Source organism: Sorex fumeus, unplaced genomic scaffold, assembly GCF_029834395.1.
Source record: "Sorex fumeus unplaced genomic scaffold, SorFum_2.1 ptg000128l, whole genome shotgun sequence".
Classification (NCBI taxonomy): Eukaryota; Metazoa; Chordata; class Mammalia; order Eulipotyphla; family Soricidae; genus Sorex; species Sorex fumeus.
In genome coordinates this window covers 47,373,544-47,397,338 of record NW_026606185.1, presented here as the reverse complement: position 1 = coordinate 47,397,338, position 23,795 = coordinate 47,373,544, and the positions used below count along the sequence as shown (strand labels likewise).

General features: G+C 44.8%; 1 protein-coding gene across 1 annotated transcript in view; it reads right to left on the bottom strand.

Annotated features, from left to right (window-relative positions):
* The window catches only part of SETBP1 (SET binding protein 1), a 361,699-nt gene that overhangs the window by 228,494 nt on the left and 109,410 nt on the right, over positions 1-23,795 (bottom strand). The gene's annotated exons all lie outside the window — the stretch shown is intronic.

Genomic DNA, 23,795 nt, shown 5'->3' with positions numbered 1-23,795 from the left:
GTCAAAGCCTGCACTTGACCATGGCCTGCACTTGACCATGGCCTGCACTTCACGCTCTTGACTGCTGTCTGGTTTGGAAGAAATGCAGCCCCTCCTGTGAAAGGCCAGGCTCCAGTGGGCAGGAATCCGACCCCTCACTGCCATCGGAGGCCCTGAGGTCAGGAGCTGCCAGCTTCTGGTCTCTGGGGGCCAGTGCTCCTCTTCACAGAGCCACCTCCATTTCCACCACAGGATGCGCTATTTCTGCATGAAGCAAGTTCGTCACCTATTTATAGAGAAGTTGGCCCAAGTCATGTAAGTTCGGGGCAGCTTCTGCCTAGAGAGGTGGTTCTGGTGACCTGCTCAGCTCCCATACTGTGCCTACACCTTTCCATCCACTGAGGGTCAGGGTCCACTTCTCTGCTCTGCCAGCCCTTGCCCCCACTTCAGGCCATACTCTTAGAAAATATCTTATTGGTCAAGTGGGAGGTGATGGAAGGCAAGACTTCCTGCGTTTCCCACCAGGAGCACTTTTTAGCATTAGCACAGCCACCAATGAGTGGAGTTTGTGGAACCAGTAAGGGAACGAGTCTGAAAGACAAGACGGAAGTCTTAGCATGTCTCCGACCCGGCAGACAGGGTCATCAAGCACTGTACTAACATCCCTGCAAATTATGGGGGTCCCAGACTTACGTGTGACCAGAAACCCACCAGGGGGAGGGAGGGCAGCAATATATCCAGAAGCAAATGTCATTTAGGAGGGCGCCATCCCTCAGTTGATCCTGGATTTCCGGTTCACATTTTGCTCCCCAGAACCCAACACAGCGCCAGCACTCTCTGCAGAATGGCTGCATGTGTGTGGAATAAATTAATTACTGAATACAAGCTAGATCAAGCCCCACAGACTCTCTCTTTCCTCAGAAAGCAAAGCTGTGTCAGTTTCCCTTTTTCATGATTGGCAAAGTCACAGAAATTTGGAGCCTGATGGAGTTCGGGCACTCATTCCAAATTCTCCTGTGCAGATGGGAGCACGAAGGTCCAAGATCTCCCAGAAGGCTTCCTCCGCTCAGTCTAGCACACGCTCAGCTCTGTCACGCTCTCACACTTTGCAGGAAATCCAAGTGCCTGTGAGGCCTATGGCAGAACCACAAGGCTCTTGGATTCTTCCTTGCCGTCGCTGTCCAAATTGTGTCCCTTGATAGTAAAGAATTTCCTCTAAGAGAGAGAAAAGAAAAGCCCTCGCTCGTCTTAGGCAGCAGCTAAGACTTGACTTCCTGTGACTTCCCAGAGAAGAGGCCTTGTCAGGCTGACCCTCGGGGGAACGCTTCCATGTCAAAGCCCATCTATAAGGTACAGTCACTGTCACAGTGTGAGCTATTCAACTCGAGTTTTCTTTGTAGAGCATGAGGAGCAAAGGATTCTCAGAGATACCTTTATCCAGTGACACAGCCTGTCACCTCTCTGTCCTACGGGTAATAAATGTTCTAAATGAACATGTCAGTGACGTGGGCCCAAAGAGAATTCTTGGAGTCACCCATTGTTAATGCCACAGAAGTGACCTCTGTGGCCCAACCTCTGGCCCAGAGAATTTCTCATTCAATAAATCAATCTTAAACAAGAGAAAGCCTCGGCCTGCTGGCGTGTGGCACCCACTGTCCTCCAACACTCTCCGTCAACCACAAACTCTTAGACAGTCCATTCCATGGTGGGTGAATTTCCAGCTTCTGTGTTAGCTCCCACCTAGATATCTGGCTTTTGCTTTCCTATTTTCCAGAGAAATTAAGTAACACCCCAAACCAATCAGAATTCCAAATCACAGACTTTCAAAGGGGTCTTTTATGTGGGTAAAAAAATGCTTTAATTGGAGAAAAGAAATGAATGTATTCAAGCTTATGAAGAATAACACCACCTTGGTAAAGCAATAGTTCAACAGGTAGAGTATTTGCCTTGTATACATCTGACACAGGTTCTATCCCCAGTACTGCTGAGCACTGCCAGGAATAATCCCTGAGCACACAGTCAGGAGTAAGCACTAAACACTACCAGGTATGGTCCTCTAACTAAAACAAATGAAAGAAGAATGACACCCCTGGAGTCAGAGAGCTAGTGTAGCAGGTAGGGCACTTGCTCTGCCTGTAACCAACTTGGGTTCAATCCCTGACACCACATAAAGTTCCCTGAGGCCACCAGGAGTGATCCCTCAGCACAGTCAGGAGTAAGATCTCAGCACAGCCGGGTTGAGGCTCAAAACCCAAAAAACATAAAAGAAGAATGAGACCACTATAATATAGGGCATACCTTCGGAAGGGGTGTGTGTGTGTATGTATGTTATGTGCATATGTATGTACATGTATGTGTGTGAGAGTGTGCATGGAGACTAGAGACTAAAAGGGATATATAGAGACTTATTGATTTCCACCGTGGGTCCCACAACACAATGCAGCCCTCCTGCACTCCACTTACATTGACAATGTTGATAGAGCTCAAGCCACTGAGAAATATACCTGCGCATCTCAGAAATCAGTTTAATCGGGAACAAAACCAAGCTGCTACCTTCACTACAGAGACCCGCCTGTCTTGCTCAGGAGTCACCACACCAAACTTAAGGAGTTTCAAAACAGATGGGTGGTCTTTCTGCCTGAGCCAACACAGATCAGACAACTCAAATTCCTTGTCTCCACTGTGGGTGTTTCCATTAGAGCTGAGGCAGGGTACTAGGGTACTAGACTCTATAATAATGGTTTCTAACTGCTGTCAATGACCAGTGCCACTCTGTAGAAAGATCATTGATCTTCCACTGGTCTACCACTGCTTGCCATGGATCCATAAGAAGACAGGAGTGTATCTACAGGTATAAAAACAATGAAGAATGCTACTGTAGAATATTAAATTCCAACATTTTTGGGGGGTGGGGGACAGGATTCCTCAGTTGGAGGATCATAGTAGCTTTGAGTACAACAGGGGTGGTGCTTTGTTTGCTTGAAAAAGGTAAATTTCTGGAGATGAGTGTAAGATTATATTTTTTCTTTTTTTCCTGAAATGGAGGCAGCTGTCTCAATAAGTTTAGGAAGCTCTCATCTAGAAAGATCTAGACTGTCTAGAAAGACCCCTGAGGGCTCACAGCTCTAATATCACTCAGCCTGGGTGAGAAGGTCTCCTGGCTGAAAGATTTCTTGTATCTGGTCATGAGTAGGTAGCATGAGAGCCAAGGTGGATGGGCACATTTTCTTATAATCTGATATTAGCTGGTTCTTCCTCCACCTCTGTACAGGGATTCTGGTGGGCAATTCTGCTGCCTTGCTAAAAAAGGTCAGCCTTTGAAGGTACCTTACATAATAACTACTTCAATGGCCCCATTTCACCTGAATAATCCAAGAGAAAAGGGATTGGAACTCCAATTCGCTGACTCGCATCTAGAGGCACACCCCTGCATCCACGTCAGCCTACTTCGAAGGCCTCACAAGGAAAATAAAGTTGACTGAATATGTTTTGAGAGAAGACGGAGGTGGGGGAGCATCTTATGAAATGAAGAAAAAGGTAAGAGCTCTCCTACTGTTTCCCTTTGCAGCAAACAGAGTGATAAAAACCCATTAAATCCACGGGGACCTGTACAAATGGGGGAGAAAAATAATCCTCACAGAGAGGTCATCAGGGCAATTTCCCTTTTTTCAGGGCAGACAGGGGAGTCTGGAGGGCAGTGTCAGCCCAATAATGGCTATTCCAAACAGGGACAGGGATGCTGGACTTCAGCCTTGGTCTTTGCAGTGGAGAGTTATTCTGAGTGTTTTTATTTCATAACCTGCTTGTTAGCCACTAATCCATCAGCTATTGGCCTGTCCATTTTGCACTGCTCTTTCATGAGTCATTTGGGGTTGAGTTCGCTCTGCTCTACTCAACCCTCAGGCCTTCTCCCCACTTTGGATACACGGGTGGCAGCTGTGGCCAATGAGAGTTAGCACTCTTATTTAAAGGAGTGTGTGGTCTCTGTAACATGAAACTTCATTAGGAGCTAATTGCTTGGCAGAGCCTTTTCCCTAGATCCAGGGAAATGCTGAAGGCCGTGGGGAACTCCTTGACCCACTTTTTGTGGGCTGATCCCCTCTTACATCCAAGTTCCCTCCACAGTTCCAAGGAGATTTTCAGGATGACAGCTTAATACTTATTGTAAAGCCCAAGATCAGGAACCAAAATGCATATTACTCTTTCCTGAGACATGCAAGTCCAGACTGGGAGGACGAGGCTAAATGTGTATTTATGGAATTAATTATTTGAACTTTCAGGTCTTTCCCAGAGCTGCCTTTGTATGAGAATGAAGGCAAAGCTTGTGTTTCTCAAACCATATAATTGCAGTTTTGAAAGTCATGGCCCCCAGATTCAATGAGACGTTTCTAACATATCTTTTTAAACCATCTGATGCTCCATCTTTCTCACTGCCCTCACTGTAAATCTTCCAGGAATTTAATCGAAAAGCACAATATTCTCACAGGGGCAAGTGGAAATGTTTATGCCAAAAAGAATTATTTTTCAGGATCCTACTGCCAATGATTTAAATGCAGAAGCAATTCACCCTGATGGTCAGTACATGCATGACCACTGCAGACGCCCAACCCTCCAGGTCTTGCCTTCGCTTTCTATCGGTCACTTGAAAATTAAAGGATTTGGATCAACCCACAGAAAGTCACTTTATGGCAATCTTTTGGTTTTGCAAGCGCTCATTCCTCAGTCCATTTCTAAAGTCTCTTTCCTCGCTGGCATGACTACAATGAATGCTCAGGGGTCAGCAAAAGTATGTTCTGATTCACTTGGGTCAAATGTAATTAGAAAGGAAAATAAGTTCTGGAAAGGAAATAGGGTTTCCCCAATGTATTTCCCACTGCTCTTCCATACCACTCACATGTGTTCCAGGAAAGCTGAACTTTTCTGTCACCTCCTGGATCCTAGTAACATATGCTCCTGAGTGCTTAGAACTACCCTTGGCTTCTTCAAGATACCCTAACCAGAAGATCCTTTGGGCTCAATACAAGTCTTCCCTCTGAAGGCTCCTGAGCTTTGCTGCTTGGTCCAGACTTTCCTAACTGCCAGCATTACTTCAGATACACCTTAGTCATTCCAAGACTGGGCTTCTGTTGAGCTTGTGAAGACTCTTAACAGGAATGGCACATGGAAAGTCTCTGAAACTTAAATGCTTACAAGCAAATGGGGAGACCAACACAGAAATAATGAGTTACAAGGGTGTATGAGGGAAGGTATATCAGCCAACGTCTGATATACAGGAAACAAACCGCATACCCCTGCCAGGGTAAAGAGAGTTAATTTCCAAGGATGTGGGTGGATGTAAGGGAAGCACCTGGAAGGATTCACCGGGAGGCTATGACTACTTCTCAACTTGAAGTCCACAAAGGGAGCAGTTACTACAACCACAAGAGCCTCCAGAGGGTTGCTGAGGTTTTGATGTCTTCCACCTCTAATCCAGTCTTCATTCTGTCACTGGAAACATCTTTCTCGGGGCAGGTCTCTGAGGAGTCCTCTGTCTTATTTCTATGCTCCAACGGCTTCCGTTTGCCCTGAGGGAAAATCCCAAGCCCCAAACTGCTTGACTCGCTCTTCCAGGCTTTTTAGCACAGGGACCCAGCTGCCATGATTCAGCTCATTATTCCTGCTCCAAAGCGGCCATCTCCAGCAATACCATACCCTGGGGGATCTTCTGCACCATCCTGCCCTAACCGGAAGGCCATCATCAGCTCGCCAGGGCCTATTTGTTCTTTAAGATCCAAGCCAAATGTCTCTTCCCCTTAGCCCCTGCCTTTCCCTCATGAGTTAAGTGACTAATTTCCCTCAGCCTCCAAGTTGCGTATCTCCTGTCATTTTCATGGGTGCCAAAAACCACTAATGCTGATGAGGGTCTGAGTTTAAACAGAGACAGAGAAACGGGGGCCAACTAGACATGTATTCCGTGTCTTAATCTTGGATGCCTTCCACGGGACCACATGGTCACATCCCAAAGGACCCATTGCTTCTTTTTGTAATCAGAAGGTCAAAATAATTCAGGGAAGACTCAGAAATAACAGTTGTTGCTGCCAAGACTGGTTACATCTGCATGCGCACACACAAATATGGAGAACAATTTAATATTGTGGAGAGAGAGGATTATTAATAACAATAATAATTACTTGGAGTCCCTTCTGAGGGGCTTCCGTTGCCTCATGTCCTTTAGTATAAGGTTCTCAGGCAATGCTGGGTTTCAGCAGGGGCCCTGGGCAGGACCCCCTGATTTAGCAATATAAATCTCATCGAAATGCATGATCCCACTAGCTCACCAGCAACAGGAATGATTGAAAAATTAATCAAGGAGGCATGGGGGCCTTCATCAAATAAATTCACAATGATAAACTGTTGACTGGCCCAGGGGATTCTGTGATATCACCATTTGGGGGCTTTTTTTTGGCTTTCAGAGATAAAATAAAACTGCCAAATACTCTTAGCTTCAAACAGTCTCAAAGCAAAAAAAGGAGGGGGGGTGGGAAATCACCAAATATGGATGGAAATATCTCTATGGCAGTGCATGGAAAATTTAAGATAGGGTGGAAAAAATTCCACAATTCTAAATTAAAGGAAACCAAAGTGAAAACGTTTCTAGCTAGAGTCATTACTAAAAACTAAACTCCTAAATCAGAACGATGCAATCAGTGGACACACACTTTAGATCTACTCTAAATTTACAATCAAAAAAGAAATTCTTTGTAGAAGCTATAAAATGTGGTTTTAATATACACTGTTCCTAAGGTCCCAAACCTGAATCAGTCTTGGCTCCCATGTTATTGCCAAAATTGTGCAATGTGAAATGAATGTCACAGATAAAATATATAAGAATTTTCCATCCTGCTCCCTCCCCCCGCCCCCCCAACTCACAGTGCAGTTAAGGAGTGAAATGATCACCCCTGATGCATCCTGGATTGTGCAGTTCCACCCTGGCTGCCTAAGGCCTTCCTGAGAGTGAACTTGGGATAAAGGCTATATCAAGGAGTTAAAACACACACAGAGGGGCTGGAGGGATAGTACAGGGGAAAAAGTGCTTGCCTTTTAATCAGCTAACCTACCCTGGTTGAATCCCCAGCATTGCATATGGTCCCCTAACAATGCCAGAAATAGTTTTTTGAGTATAGAGCCCAGAGTAAGCCCTAAACACAGCCAGGTGTGACCAAAAACCCAAAACCAAACATACACACAGACAGAGAGACAGAGACAGAGAGACAGACACAGAGAGACAGAGAGAGGAGTGTTTCCTCCAAGGAACACCAAAATTCTGAAGCAGTTAAAATTTTCATTCAGTAGTTATAGAGTAAGTGACCAGACTGACCATGACAAGCCTAGAGAAGCTCAAGCTCTAGCAGTGGCCAGAGGGAAGATCCCCTAATCAGAGAGCAGTGAGAAGCTAAGAGATCATGCTCAGTCGCTCTGTCAGAGATCACTACTCTTCTATTCATTTTTTGTTTTGTTTTGTTTTGTTTTTGCACCTACAATGAAGAACATTGGATTGTATGGTCCACAAGGCCCTGCCTAATATTCAGATCCCAAGTTTCAGATCTGGGGCAAGTAGAATTACTTATAAACTTTTGTTTTACTCACCTTGGACAGCAATACAGATTTGCTCACAGATTATGTTTTAGAAAACTACATTGCTTGGGACCTGAGCAATAGTACAGTGGGTAGGTCATTTGCCCTGCATAGCAGACCCAGATTTGATCTCTGGCATCCCAGATGGTCCCCCAAGCACCATCAGGAATGATTCCCAAGGATCAGGAGCAGAACCAGGAGTAACATGCTGAGCATAGACAAGTGTGTGCTTCCCACCCCCACCCCCCGCCCCAAAATACTACTTTGCTATCCATTGGTAAAAATAATAATTGTTTAAAGTGCCAAGTGCCCCCTTAGGGGAAAGTATTCCTTAGGAATACTCCCATAAAGGCAGGGAAATCCCACTCACCAAAACCAATCCTTATCCAAAATAAGTTAGCCACAGAAATGCTTTTGAACTATGTAGACTATTTCACATGTAACAATCTACCAGAATGTTCTTTTCCAAGTTCTGTTGACTTTAAAGTTCAATTTACCAAAATTCATTTTACACATCTCTTCAGGAAAAGTGCTACACCTGACCTAAAGCAGACTATAACACTGGTGATGAGAAGTCAGGAACATTTTGGTTGACAGGACCCTCTGGCACGAGCCAACTTATGTGTCTCTTTTCTCCATTCTTACCCACAACCCGCTGCCGCACAGACTCACACAGATGTGGGCACACCATGTCCCTCCCTTTAGAGCTTTCTTCATTCAATTCTACATAATTTGGTCCACTTTATTTGCTTCAATTCCCCCTATTTCTTCAAAATACTACCTATCTGGGCAACTGAGAGACAAAATAATCTACTTATCCCAGATTCTCTATTTTTTATCCCTTGAGTAACTGATTAGCCAAGAGAAAGTTACATAGAAAAGAAGGATTTTTTAAAAAGTGTTCCAATAATAGAATGCTTCTTTTCACAACTTGTCTGTCATTTTCTAACAAACCATGAGATGACATTTCTGTTTAATAAAAAGATGTGTAACTGTCCAATCCTGAGAAGTGTCTGCTGAAACAGGAAACTAGACCTAGGATCTGAATAGACTTTGTGTCATGAACATACTCTCTTTGGATGTGGAAAAACTGCAGGTTGTTATAGAGAGAAATTAAGGCATTAAACAAAATGAAGAATAGAAGAGGGTAAAAAACATGAGGGAGGAAGAAAGGGGGAAAAAGATAAGGAATTGTTGGCAAACATTTGCCCATTCTCTTTTCTTCACAATTGAAAAAAAGTGAGATGAACAACATGGGAGAGGTAGAAATTAAAAAAGTCGAATTTCTAATCTAACGAATCTAACACAATTTGTTAGAGGAAATAAGGAACAAAAAGGGGTAAGGTGAGAAAAGGCTGGTAGGGAGGACAGCCTGACTCTGGAAGGGGCATCTGTTGAAGCCCTGCCACACATTCTGTTGTGACCTGCAGCACATTCTCCCCTGGCTACCGCATGCAGCTCTGGGTCCATAAAGCACCAACTATATTTAGCTCATGTAACTCAAGTCACTAGTTTTCCATCAGGGCAGCTGACACATCATCCAAGAGACACTTCACTACTACTCTGGAATAGTTGTTTTGGAGTGTGGACTGTCATAACTACAGACTTCCACCATGTTTATATGCTGAAAAACAATCTCTTGAACCTCTTGGCCAGGACTGCTCTCAAGTTTCAAGGGTCTGCTCATAAAACAATGGCATTTTCCAAAGACCCGAGTCATTACTCCTGGTTCCCACCAGCAATGTTCCATGGAGACACCAGCCTTTTACTTTTAAGGTGTGTTTCTGCCTAACAATGTCCCTCATCTTTCAACTTTCACTCAAGTTCTCATAAAGCCCTGGGTGTGAAAAAAATATGTATTTTGGTATCTAAAAAGCAGCCCCAGAATCACTGAACCCATTGATGCACCTAGAGGTTTCAACTGATGACAGAGTAACACTTTTAAACTGTCACAATCATTCGAAGAATTGTTGACTTCCCCTGACAAAAACATTTGGCCCCTGGGTGGGTGGGGGGTAGCTTTTGGCTCTCAGCAAGAACTGAAAATTCTGACACCACACTGAAGTGCAAACTCTGGGAAAAGTTTAGACAGTCCATAGTGTTTTCCCCAAATATAAAGAGCCACTGTCTTGGTAAGGAATTCTTCTTAAATTCTATGGGGCAAAAGAAAGAAATACAGTTGATGAGAAATATTTTTATCAACTGATTACTGATTTTTAATTTTGTAGAATTTCAGGAATTTAGCTGTGTTCATCTATATGTGTAAGAGCCATCACCATCTTCACAATAAGTTTAAAACAAATTGTGTGGCAAAAACATCTATGCATTTCCTTCCTGCTAAGGGAAATCCAGCGGTGAGGTACATGTCCACAATCATCTGTGATGTAAAGGGTCCAGGTATATAGGCTAGAGACCCATGTTGAGGTAAGAAGAGATAGTAAGACAGGCTGGAGCACAGCGGTTAGGGTGTTTGCCTTGCATGCGGCCAACCGGCCAACCCAGGTTTGATTCCCAGCATCCCATATGGTCCCCTAAGCACCGCCAGGTTTAATTCCTGAGTGCAGAGTCAGGAGTAACCCTTGTGCATCGATGGGTGTGACCCCAAAAAGCAAATAAAATTAAAAAAAAAAGAAGAGATAGTTGGAATCTGGGAAGCCTGGAAAACTGATCTGAGTCTTGGACTGAGACTGCCTGGAAGATAGTATTCTCTACTAATTCTACTTGGCAGAGCAGTGAGCTACGTGCCGGATAGGGCAAGGATCTTGCCTTAGCTAGAGATCACCTGTGAACATCTATTCCTCTTAACCAGACTGGTCAGAGGGAGCAAGAGAAGAATGTTCTCTTTAGGATATGAAATGAGTCATTTCCAGAGGCCAGATGGTTCCTCATAAAAACATCAATGACTGTATAGACACGTGTGTCTGAAAAGAAGACAGTTTAACCAGCACAATTCAGGAAATGCTCCTTTTGGAATCTGTGTAAACGAAATGAAATAAAAAAACAAGGAACTATTTTTAAAAGTCTTCTTTAAACTACCCCCTTTCCCACACCTCCCTCATTCTTTTCAGAGGAATAAATAAATAATATACAAGTCTAGTGTTTGGAAATAAATAAATAATAATACACAAGTCTAGTGTTTGAAAATAAAACAGGATACTTTTAAACCCGTGGGATCATTTGAACACATATAGCCTTGAGAAATTCAGGTGAGTGCACATGCACACATTCTCTCTCTCTCTCTCTCTCTCTCTCTCACACACACACACACACACACACACACACACACACACACACAGACACACACATACCTTCTTGGTATCAAAATCAAGATGTGTGCTGATCAGGGCTGAGGAGTGACAGGATTCCTGCCACATCCACTGTGCGAATCGACTGATGCCATCAAACACCTGTCAAATGCTCCATTTTCTCTGCCCCAACAGCTCCCAACCAACTCTTTCTATCCCTCACCTAACTACCATAATAGCCTCATCATCTATTTTTGCCTCCCTTCCTTGCTTCTCTACTGAGCTTCCCTATGGCTTCCTTTTACAAGCAAAACCATTCTTACCAAGTCCGTAGTTAGCCCTTTAAAGGTATGGATTGCTTTAATGCAGAAGACCTGCAGGACCCCCCTTTCCTGCTCAGAGAATCATTGCTGGCCCCCCTTCTCTTCTTCCATGGCCCCTTACTTCCCCTATAGTGCCCACCTGCCTTACACCGATCTTGACATTTCCCGGCAATGCCCAACGACCCCCTCTATTTCTCAGGGTCTTGGCACTGAGTCTTCTCTTGGCCTTCCAGACCCACTTCCCAGGAACTTAAGTGCAATATATGAATAAATGAATGATAAAGTATACTATATAATGATACAGTCATAATGAGTTCTAGAAATACAAATGATACAACATATATTCTTTATAAACCAATAAATGCTTATCTACATTTTGACTGATCAATGCTCAAGGGGAAGATGGTCAAGGTCAAATCAGAAAACAGAGGCCAGAGATGTAGCTCGGTGGGCTGAAGAGAGGCCTGGGTTTGATTCCCGATACTTCACAGAGCTTCCATGTCCTGCCAGGAATGACCCCTGAGTACAGGCCTGGAGCAACCCCTGAGCACCACTGCCTGTGACCCCACAAACCCAACCCACAAAGAGTCAGAGAATGGGGATCCTTAAAGAATCCTTAGCAGGGTTCCAGTGTCTGCTGAAGGGACTTTGAAAGAGCATCAGGCCCTTAATGTAAATGAAGCATCTTGGCCTCAGCCTCGCCTTCCCCAAACATGCGCCTTCCCCAAACATGCGCTGCCTCCAAGGCAGGTTCTTGCAGCCAAGACAGTGGCACTACAACTTGGTCAATGATTAGCCCTGAAAGCTCCTGACACCAAATAAAACCTGCTTCCCTGTGCCAAGGGAGTCACCGACTCCCACCGTCCTGACTACGGCCCCGTGGCTGCTGCCTGTCCCCTAGCCCCAGCACACCAGGTTCTTGGGGTGCCGGCAGCCGTAGGGGAGTAAACATTAACTGTGAAAGGGAATGATTATTCACTTGTGCAGAGCTTCCCACCGTTTCCCAGGCACTGACCTCAAAAGGAAGTGGGGTGAGAGGAGACGCAGAGGCTGTGGCAACGTCCCCCTGTGAGCGTGCACCTGCCTCATCTCCTCAGCTCCCCTCCCCGAGAGATGCTGACTTGGCCTGGGCTACACCTGCAGCTTCCTGGACTCCAAAGCTTCAGCCAAGGAAGGGCCCAGTAGAGCACAGGAAGGATGGAGGGAGCAGGACAGTTGTTCTCGGGGCTTCCTCCCTACTGAGTTATCCAAGGCCAGCTGGGTCCCCGAATGAAATATCTAAGAGTCTCCCAGCATACTTCCTTGTCTGCTCTAGCTTGCTCCCTAGCCCAACATTCTGAGAAGCTACCCCTCCCGTTTCCAGCACGGGGAGATGACAGTTCTCTCGGTGATTAGGATCCCTGATAAACTGCAGCATCTGGGTGGTTTCCCTACAGCCAGCCCACACCTGGAGGACAGACAGCATCACCGGGAGCAGGCTCTGGAGCATGTGGGAGCACAGCAGCGGAAGAGGAGAGGAGACCGAGAAGGGGGTAGAGGAGCCTGCCTCTCTCTTCTCTGCAATCGGAGGTGACAGCAGCACCCAAGCATCTCAAAATGCTTCCCTGAGAAACAAATGTGGGGGCTGAGTGTGGGTGGGACACGAGGAGGAGAGAGGTGATGGCAGGAGGGGCTCCAAGAGAGTTAGACCAACCTATGCCCTCATCCTTTCCCTCAGTCTCTGACTCCCACACCAAGCCTCTTGTGTCTCGGCAATGCATGTTCTTATGGAAAGCCTGCTTTGTCATGCTGACGGGCTACGCAAATATAAGAGGTTCATGGTGACATGAATCATGTTTGTTAAAATCCGTGAGTTTCCTTTTTCACTTGGGCAAAACAGAAATGCTTCTTGGCAGCCCCAACTCTGACCACAGGGCCTGGCACCAAGGCAAGCCGATAGCTGAGGTCTGATTAACTATTCTGCAATGAACACACTGAATGTGGCCCCAGTCCTCCCTCAAACCAACATCGCTCTTCCCCGATATTATATTCCCCCACAGATGCCAGTCTGCAACCCAAAAAGAGTCTTCCCTATCACTGTCACTGTCATCCCGTTGTTCGTCGATTTACTCAGGTGGGCACCAGTAATGTCTCCATTCAATCCCCGCCCTGAGACTTTAACAGCCTCTCCTTACTTGTCTTTCCCAACAATAATGAGTCTCATTCCCCTAACGGGTCTCATTCTCCTTACCCTGAAAGAAAGAGCCTTCCCTCTACCTGACCAAAAGGGCACCCTCACCTGGGACCTCTAGGCTACAGAACTGTAACGAAACTATTTTGATTTTTGTTTTTCCTTTTGGACCACCAACTGGCAGTGGTCAGGGGTTATCACAGCTCTGGGCCCAGGGGTGATTCCAAGTGCACTCGAGATCAAAGCTGGGCCTCCTGACTACAAGTACTCACTCAGCCTCTCTTCCAGCCTGTCAATCTCTACTGTTTCTAATCCTCACAGTCTATAGCAGTCTATCATGGCGGCTGCACTAAGACACATCCACACTGACCGTGGAATGAGGGGCTGAAGAAGGAAGCAAAGGAGGAGGAAATCCAGCAGAGAGCTAGGAGAATCGCCTTTCTGAGGACGTGGCAGTGTGAAACGCAGGTGAGCTAAGTTCCGGTGAGGTCTGAGGTCACCCTTGGGCCCAGCCCACTTATCTCCAGAGAATGTTTGCTCAGGTCTCAGGCCCTCAGGTTCCAGGCCCTCGGTGGCAGATAAAAGAGTTACTTTGGTTTTCAGAATGCTGAGGTGAAGACTTTAGGCAGGAGTGATGACCACTGTTCCCAGAGCCACACGTTAACCTCGGTCTCGGTGTGGGGTTTCATGAACCACAGGCAGTTCACCGAAGGAGACTGCATTTCCCAGAACCTCTAGCTGCCTTTGTTGACAGCCCTGGGTTCCTGAGATAGGATGTCTTTTTCTCAAAAAAGGGAAAGTGATACATCAGATTTAGACTTCATTTCCCTCTCTTTTCACCCCATGAGTATAAGTTCTTTCTGTGCTATCTCCCTGAACCACACAGTCACAACGAATTCCAAAAAGGAGCCAGAAAAATGTATCTCCCTTTTACTGGAAGATTTTATTTTTTTTTTTTTGCAGCAGCAGCAGCTAAAGGAGGTAAACTTCAGGACAGGTCCCCATTTAACCCTATTTCTGTAAATGACCTCCATCTGGCTTTGGGGACCCCTGACTCCCTCTGGAGACTCAGTGTTCTTATCTGTAAAATGAACTTCTTTTTGAAGATCATCTGTGTGATCCTTAGACTTTTATCCATTTTTTGTTTTGTTTTGTGTTTTTGTTTTTCAAATTTCAACAACTACATCTTAAAAGTCAATATAGTCAGCATTGCGCTATTTCTGGGGAAATAACATAACATTCCTGCCTGCCCCCCCCCCCCCAGGGTTCTTAGCTCTGGTTAATGGGTAACCTAAGAGTGTCCAAGAATCCCTTGATACTGCATACTTTATCCTTGTAGTTCTCCTGGGCAAAATGGGTCCAGAGTCTTTCCCACATGGAAAGCAGTAAAGCACAGGTATAAAGGCTCATGTCTCAGGCAATGCTCTCACCAGAGATCAACCCCAGCCACACCCACTCAGCCTCTCTGAGCTATGGCTTCAGAGGAAGAAAAACCCCTGGGATTTCAAGAATAAGAAGACTGATTTGGGGTGGGATCAAAGGCAGTAAAAATGCTCAAAGGAAGGAGAGTTTGGGAATCCCATGCAAAAGTATAATTGTGGGTAAAATATGCCATGTGCTGAACAGGGGAAAAAAAGAAGAGAAAAGAAAAGCTGGCTTCTTGCTAAGTGAGCGCTCTCTTCAGATGTACTTGATGGCCAGGCGCTCTTTCTCTCTCCCCCACCTGCCTTTCTTTGATACCAGCTCCCAGATTACTGCATTCAAAAGAAGAATAGGGCTTGGCTCTGCAGCTGAGAGTTGCTCTTTCTGCCTGGAGAGCCTGAGTCTATGTGTGCTCCTCTGCCTGGATGGAGAGACCCACACCAGATCACACTGTGGGTGGGTGGCACAGGGCAGTGGATTGGAGCAAGTCTTTGGGGAACAGTGATCACGCCACGGTGGTCCCGAGATGACACCACATCTATCACCATGAGAGGACGGCACCGTGGACCTCAAGCCTTAGGCAAGTCTCCAGGCAGAGCGAAAGATTATCACTCGTGTGGTCATAGATGCATGTGAGACAACAAAAACATGGCCATCTAGAAATTGGGACTCAGGGATAACTTATATAGTCAAAGCTATTGTGCAAATGTCTAAACATCTATGACACAATTCATAGCAAATAGGATGATACACTGTGCCACTGAAACCAGTATGTCAACACTTGGAAGCAAGAAAACATCTATAAAAATAAAGTCAACCGCATTTCTCCTTTCAGAGGTAGGCCACACATGAGACTACTGGTGAGCATCTCTAGTTAAGCATTAACACACACCAGAATCTACCTATGTTCCTTAAGGCGCAGCACCCTGGCTAATTAATACATCCCTCATAAATCAAGGGCAGGGAATGATTCTGAAGAAGTGCACTGGTAAGGCCTCGCTTACTCCTCTTCCCTTTTCAGGTGGGAGGAAGTTCAGAAGAAAGAGCAAAGGATAAAGAGGAGCAAAAATGGACATCATTTGCTACTTCCCTGGCATCTCACAATTCATGAAAGTGGTGTGCGTGTGTGTGTGTGTGTGTGTGTGTGTGTGTGTGTGTGTGTGTGTATCTTGGCCAATCCTGAAGTTCTATCACTTACATGAGAGTTGAAAGAGTACGAGCTATTTAAACAAGGAAAGACGGCATTTCTAGAAGGTTGTTATCATAATAGCATTCTGCCATTTGTAAGGTTGTTGGCTGACTATGGGCACCGACAGCAAGCCCGTCACTTCTATACTCTTGCGCTTTATATTCTTGATCTATTCAATGAGAGGTTTGTGTGCAATTACTTGTTCTCAACTTCTGCTGCAATCAGAACCACATAAAAAGCTACTTCAAAAGACAGATGATGGGACCCCACCCAGACACGAATCTTCTCAGGCAGGAGATGGATTTTGGTGCTGGTCAAGCTCCCTCACCCCTCTAAGGCAATCCTCACTGATGTAGATTATCCCCCAGGCCCTCCAATGTGACATCCATGAATCCGCTGGGCTCTAAAACGTGGCTTAACTCAGTCATCTCTAATGCTCTTCCCATTTCCTCTGTGGTCCGGGAGGAATCCGAGTCCTATGGGAAACTCAACACAGACTATTGATGTTCATTTCACAAATGCTCAGTGAGTGAGTTCACCAATGCCGAGTGAGAAGGAACATCTGTGGGAAACCAACCCTGATAGAAGAGCTTCTCAATTCTTCATTCAGGACCTGTTGGCTCCCACTTTGGGCACTTTTGTTCACCAGCTACGTTGCATTGTTTCTCATTCATGGCAGATCAGAACACAAATTAGAAAGCAGATTTGGTGAAAGGACTGCTTATGTTTATTAGTCATAGCTGAAAGAAAAAATAAGCATTCTGCTGATGAGAAAGAAAACTAAAATATGAAAGACACAGCAAGGAGCCCATGAAAAATATCATCTGGAACCCTTTGTCTGAGGTTCATTTTAAAAGACCAATCACTTTAAAAGACCAGGACAAACTCATCTATTATCAACCATCGAGGAGAAGAGGCTTGTTTATGTTCAGAGAACTCTAACCAGTCAAGAGTGCCTATGTCTTTGTGTGTGTCTGTATAACTTGTGATTTCTAAACACTGATTTTCATCTTTCAAGATGTGGGGGTCAGATGTCTTCCACTTCGACCTTTAAAACAGACCTACAATCTAGCGTGCTCCACTTCAAAAATTACTCTAGGTTTCCACACAGATAAAGTCGCCCTTCAATGTACCCAATTAGCAACTTCAGATACTCCAGAATTGGCAGGTAGGCAGCCTGAGAGTTAGAGAAGATAAACAATTTGCCCTGCCACTCTTAGGCTGTAAACCCTTTTGGAGATTATCCCACCTCCAACACTCTCCTAATAAAATCTGAAGTGAATAGATTTTCAATGCAGAGGATCTATAGAGCATAAGAACTCTCACCAGGTTGTGAGGAAGAAGACTTGGTTTCAAATACATTAAGTTGCAATGCTTGAAAAAGAGATGCCTGGGGGTGAGGGGGTCACTGACAGAGCAAGGACCCAAAGGAACCAATAGTGAGACTGACCAATAGTGAGACATTTGTGGTACTTTGGTGTCATTCTGTGGAGGTGAGGAGATGGGGGGTGGGTGGGGGGAATGAGAAATCACATTGAGACCATATATGATTCACCAATGGATGAGTTTGATGCCATGGCAAGAGGGAAGTTATTCACAATAGCAAGATCAGACTCTTCTGGACTATAGATCTACTGCTTTTAGGTGGAAGCAGCTCTGCAGAAATTGCTAGGGTGCAGCCTGATATCCTGATTTCACACAGTCTCACTGGAAGTCATGGGACTCTGGCTCTGAGCTCTGCCTGTGACAGCAGTTTTCACATCTTGTGTCCATCAGAGTTTTCTTATTTTATAACCAAAAGAAGACACATATATCTCAAACCATTAGAAATATGGTGTGTTACCAAGTATATCCCTGAAAAAAAAACCCAGAATCAGGATCCTGAGTCATAGCAGTCCTCAACATCATCCATTTACGGTCAAGGTCTGAGGTGGAACAAAAAAAATAAGGTAAGGGGACCAGTACATCCTCCTTCCACTGACTCTGGTCACTTTAGAAAGTGGATTGTATGAGGTGGAGAAGCAACAGAAGAATGACAACGCAAGACTGAGTCTCCAACTTACCCCTTTGACTGCAAGCACTTACTTTCCCCCTGAATTTCAGTTCCTCTCCCATATAAAATGAGAGACAATGGGAGGTTGGGGAAGGGACTGTGGGACAATGGTGAACAGAACTTGATGCATTGGTTGAAGAACTGATTGGCAGAGTAGCATTGCAAGTATACAACAACAACTTCAATACTATTGTCAGTTATGATACTGCAATTTAAAAAATTAAGAATAAATTAAGGTGGGGGGGAATGCCTCAATCACTCTTGGCCCCAGAGTAATGGCAAGAGAAGGACCAAGAAAGACAAAACCTTGGGGCGGGGGTGGGGAGAGGAGAGACAGATGGGAAGCAACGGGGCATTGGGATCAAGGGCCTCGGGTACATTTGTGTGTGAAGGAGTGGTCCAGCTAAATATCCAGGTCACAAAGTGAACCACATTGAAATCATGAGACCCAAACTACAACAACCAAATTTAGAACTGCGCCTATCCTAGTGAAGGGACAGGTGTTGGATCATTGTATGACTAAAACCCAATCATGAACAACTTTGTAACTGTACATCTCACAGTGATTCAATTCAAAAAACTAAAAATAAATAAAATGTTCCCCTTTCAAGGCAGCAGGCTTGGGGGGCTGGACGGAGTGGGAGGGAACCTGAAGACACTGGTGGAAGGAAGCTGACACTGCTAGAACACTGTATGTCTAACACTCAACTAGGAATAACTTTGTAAATCATGGTGCTTTTATATAATTTTTTTAATAAATTAAAATCTGGGGAAAAGTATAAATAAAATATTGAATAACATGATTCACGATTACAGGAAAAAGAAATTAAAGAGAGAGAAAGAGAAAGAGAGAGAGAGAGAGATGATGAGCATCATACCAGAAGATATGCTCAGTGATTATCTCCCATTAGCCTGTGATTCCAATTCTCATTACCCCAAGACCCTCCCAGGCAACTGTCCTAACTCTGAGTACCTAGATCTGGGTATTCACAAGCCAAAATTCAAAGCCCATTTCTGCCTCTTGGGTACTGAGGATTGCACGCAAGTCCTTCCTCACTAAATGGGGTGATCAGATAAAATTATTTAAGTCATCTAAAATTCAGCTCTAAAATCTCCACATGGTAATCTATTTGCGAAACTTCCATCATCACTATAGAGTGGATTTTACACTACACAGCACGATGTGTTGGGGAGAAGAGCTAACAGTGCTGTGCACACTCTCTCCCCAGGTGCAGCAGGCTCTGCTAATATCTTGATAATTACCTGCCCAGCTTTAACCAGAATGGCCTAGTCACACGAATTACAAGAATCCAATGCACAAATCAGCTCCCACTCACCCCTTGCTACAGGGCAAAGAACAGAAAAATAATTTCACTTCTCAGTGAACATATTGTGCACTCAGGTACTCCATGAGCTAAAAATAACATGTCTCCAAATACTGTGGCCCACAGGAAACTAAATCCAGAGAGAGAGAGAGAGAGAGAGAGAGAGAGAGAGAAAGAGAGAGAAAGAGAGAGAGAGAGAGAGAAAATGAACATGCCATGATCCTAAACTTATCTTCTTAATTGGATAATTAGAAGCACTCTGGATGGCAAAGTTCAAAAAGCCTGGATTTCAGCACAGGCTATGGCACCATTTAGCCAGCTGTGTGGCCTTGGCTTAATCCTGGACCCTAGTTAGGCTGTTATAGGATTATAGAGTTTGCAGTCTTAGATCCTTCATTAGTGATTCACCTACGACATTTTCAAATTTTTCATGCATAAGGACCTCTTGGAGAGCTTGACAGTGCACATGACTGGTTCCAGACACCAGCCTCTTCCAATACAGTAGATCTGGGGTCCAGAAACTGCCCTCTCTTTGTCTTGAATCTTTTCCCTCTCCTTTCTTTTATTATTGCAGCAGTAACACAATTATAGTAGTGTTAATGTTTATGCTTTTGGTGTAAAAAGTTATTAGCCCTCCACCACCACCAAAGACCCAAGACTAGTGACTTCTGGTCCCTTCCCAAACCACTGGCCAAGAATAAGCCTTTCTATCAAGTTCTCTGAGACTGCTACTGGTTCTGGGTCTACACTAGGGGAAGCACTGATCTGGCCCAGCAGTTGGTTGTCAACCTTGGCTGGAAGTTTCAACCACCTCAGGAGAAGCACCAGATCGTGAGCGTCAGAACCTCTGTTTATACAACCCCAGCATCTACATTTGGGATTTTTTGTTTTGTTTTGTTTTGTTTGCAAAGAGGGTCAATCCCAGCAGTCTTCAGAAACTACTCTCCAGCTCAGTGCTCAGGGCTGCTCTTGGCAGTAATTGAGCGCCCATGTGGTGCCAGGGCTCAAACCTGGGCCTCCTAAATGCAAAGCACGTGCTCCAGCTCTTCATATGCTCTTCCTGGCCCACATCTACATTTTTAACAAACTCCTCACACGGATCCAGTGCACAGTGATCAAACCCAGTTGTCCTGACATTGTAGATAACAAAACCAAAGGTCAGGGGCACAAGTGACATCGTGTTCAACACATTCCACGCAATACAGAAGGGGGAGGTTTGGGTATGAAATAATTTTGATGCATTGGCCGTGACATTCTACAGCTGCTTTTCTCCATTATGTCCAGTTCCATCACACCTAAATCGTAAGTGTCAGGCAGTGCAAGGCTTGAAGGAGACTCTGATCTGGCCATCCCAAGTAATCAGAAGGAATCAAAGAGGACCACTTAGCAGAAGGATCTGAGAATGCTCAAAGTTGGAGTTTCTAAATATAACAGGCAGCCAGACACTCAGAATAACTCTTGGCTGATCTGGTTTCCCTGGGATAGACTTTTTTTTTTTACCTCTCTCTTTAGATGAATGCTACACCAGGAATAGAGCCCCGAGGGGAGAAATTCCTCTTCAAAGTTAGAGCTAGATAACACTGTGTGTGGCATTCTGGTTGTTCTTTGGAGGAGGTGGGGGTAAAGGTGGGAGGCAACTTGCATCAGTCAACAATGTTCAAAAGGATATTAGCATTTCCTGTGGTTGGTCTGAGCAGAAGGGGTACGGGGGAACACAGGCAGGGCAAAAGACAATGATCACGTCCCAGTGCCAAGCAGGAAGAGAGAAGGTGCCCAGGCTACAGTTCAGGAGCTGCAGGAGGCTGTGGGTAGCGTGACAGTCCACATGTGAAGGGCACTTGCAACTGATCCCATGCTGGCTCCCCAAGAACAGACAAGGAACACAGTCAGTATGCACTGAGCTTGCTCAGCTGACTACTTTTCACAACCATCAAGAGACCCTTTCACTTTGCCTCTTGAAGCTCTATCCAGATGGAGGGGATTTTTTGTGATCTAAAATATGCCTGGATCACATGCAGACATGGAGACTGTCCCTTCTGCACCAGCACAAAAACCCTTCCTCTTTATTCTCAGTGCTCTTTTTCCAACTGTCAGACACACGTGCATACTGGGGTTTGGTGAGGATGCTGGAGATTACCTAGTTCTGTCCTCTCCTTTCACAGAGAAGAAGTTTATTAATATAATGCTCACTCAAGTCCCATATAAACAGCACCTTGACAGAATTAGAGAAAGTAGAGCAGAGGCCAAGAAAGATGAAACAATCTTCCCCAAACTGCATCTGAAAGGCTGTTAGATTAGGATTCAAATGCAGGTGTTAGACTAGGATTCAAATGGCAAGTTTCTTGCTCCAAACCAATTCCCCATCCACCATGGGTGAAGGGAGGAAGAGCGAGGTGAACCATTTCCTGCCTTTCCCACACCTACCATATCCAGGCAACAGACCAGCGGGCTCAGCCACTATCGCCTTGTGCTTTTCAACACTTAAGCCAAAAGTTGATTTAGGAGTTCTAACTGCCCAAAGAGTCATGTAAGCTCTGGTTTCCCCCAGAGGGAAAAAAATCAGCCTTTCAGTTTCAACCTCAGAGAGGGAGAAGGCCAGTTGCTGTCCAAAATGAGCAGGGACTAGCAATAACCAAAGGAATTTCTCCAAAATGCTGAATGCTTAGGGTAAAGTGTGGTCTAGGCAAAGTGTAAAACCTCTGAATAGCACCCACAACCCCTACCCTGACTCATAGAATAAATACTTAAGTCTCCTCCTCTAGGGCTGGTGAGGACCACAAGGTTCTAATTTGCAAGTATTACTTGTACAGGTATGTGTATGTACGGATGGTAAGAAGCACTGCAATAAAGGTATATCCCACAGTTCCCCCCATCTCTCTTTCTCTTATTTCTACAGGAGTTTCTCAGCTGTTTCACATCTAATAGTGGAGACAGACTCATCCTTCGCTGGACAGGTGGCATGGACCTGATTATTGAAGGACAGTGAGCAGCATCCCTGACTGCTTCCCGTGTGCCAGTAACACCTACCCCGCCCCCAATACTCTTGGTCAGGGGATAGAAGCCACTGTCTCAAATCTGCCACCACATAGTAATAAAAAAAGATTCACTCCAAGATGTGTCTATTATCTTCTTAAAAGCACTGAAAGACGCATTGTCTCCCTGTTTTCTGGAAAGCTCGGGTATTTCCTACCATTGTGTATTTAGAGAAAGACGCTGTAGGCAATGTCTCAGGAGTACCTCCAGCTCTCCAGGAGTTGAGAGTTGATGACCCAGACTCCTAACTTCATTCTGGGCTCAGGAAAGGTCTCGTGTCCTGTCCATCGAGCCTTCTAGATCTACTTCCAAGGAAAAGTGAATCCTAAAGTTTGGCAACTCAGCTGAAACCTGAATTTCCATTATTGCCACAGTGTCAACATTCTCTCAGGGAATGGAACAGAATGGACACTTTAGAGCTGTTCAGTTGATATTTACTGAATAAACATTTATAATAAACACTGTGCTTGTAGTTTCTTGAGCTTACATACTGCTTTCTGAGAAATCTACCTCTTAATCACACCGAAACACACTATGAACTTCTCAAAGGCAAGAAGTCTAGCTAAGAGACTCAGGAACCTTCCAGACCTGTGGTTCTCAATTTGTCCTGAGAGACAAGATGGTATCCCCATACCAAGTTAGCATGATAACTGGTGTCAGATACAGGAGCTCCTATCTCAAAAGTTCCCCAGTTGTGTCTGGTATGCAACCAATGCTGCAAGCCCACACCCTGAAATTCTATGAAGGAACCCACTTCAGAGAGCAAAGTAGAGTCTTAGCAACATGCACCAGGGTTATCAGTACTAACTAACATGGAGATATCCTTAGCTTTGTGGGGGCTTTTATTTTCAGAAGGGCTGGTTGACTGTGATTAATCAAAATTTTTTTAAAAAATGATGAATGATTGGCTAATAAACGGTCTCTGTTCAGGAAACAAAACCTTTGCAAAGATAAGTTGAAATGAGGCTCATAAGTTCAAGATATATTTTAGAACCGACTTTTATCATTCATCAGGCATGAAGAGAAAAACACTTCATTTGTGGATGAATTGATTTATTCAGCTAAGAATTTATTATTCTTTTTCATACTTGTGTTTAAGTGAAAGCACACAAAAGTACCCCAATTCTCCTTTCTAGAGGAAAAAGTTATGAGATAAAATTAACAGTGGGGTATGCAGCTAATTTTCATCTGCATAAAACACAGTCTGTTCTTCTTACAGAGATCACAGAAGTATAATCTGGATAGTAGCTCTCAGAATTCAAAGGAAAAGGAAGAAAACTCTCAAGAGGGGTGGGGATGTGGTTGAAAGAATGGATGTGGGTAAATTACATCATTCCCGAGTTTGTCCAGTGAATCGCATCACACAGCTAGTCACACAATGACTTCTGGCTCTTTGGGGGCCAGCAAAGCAGCCCCGGGCAGGCCTTATCAGGAGGAATCAG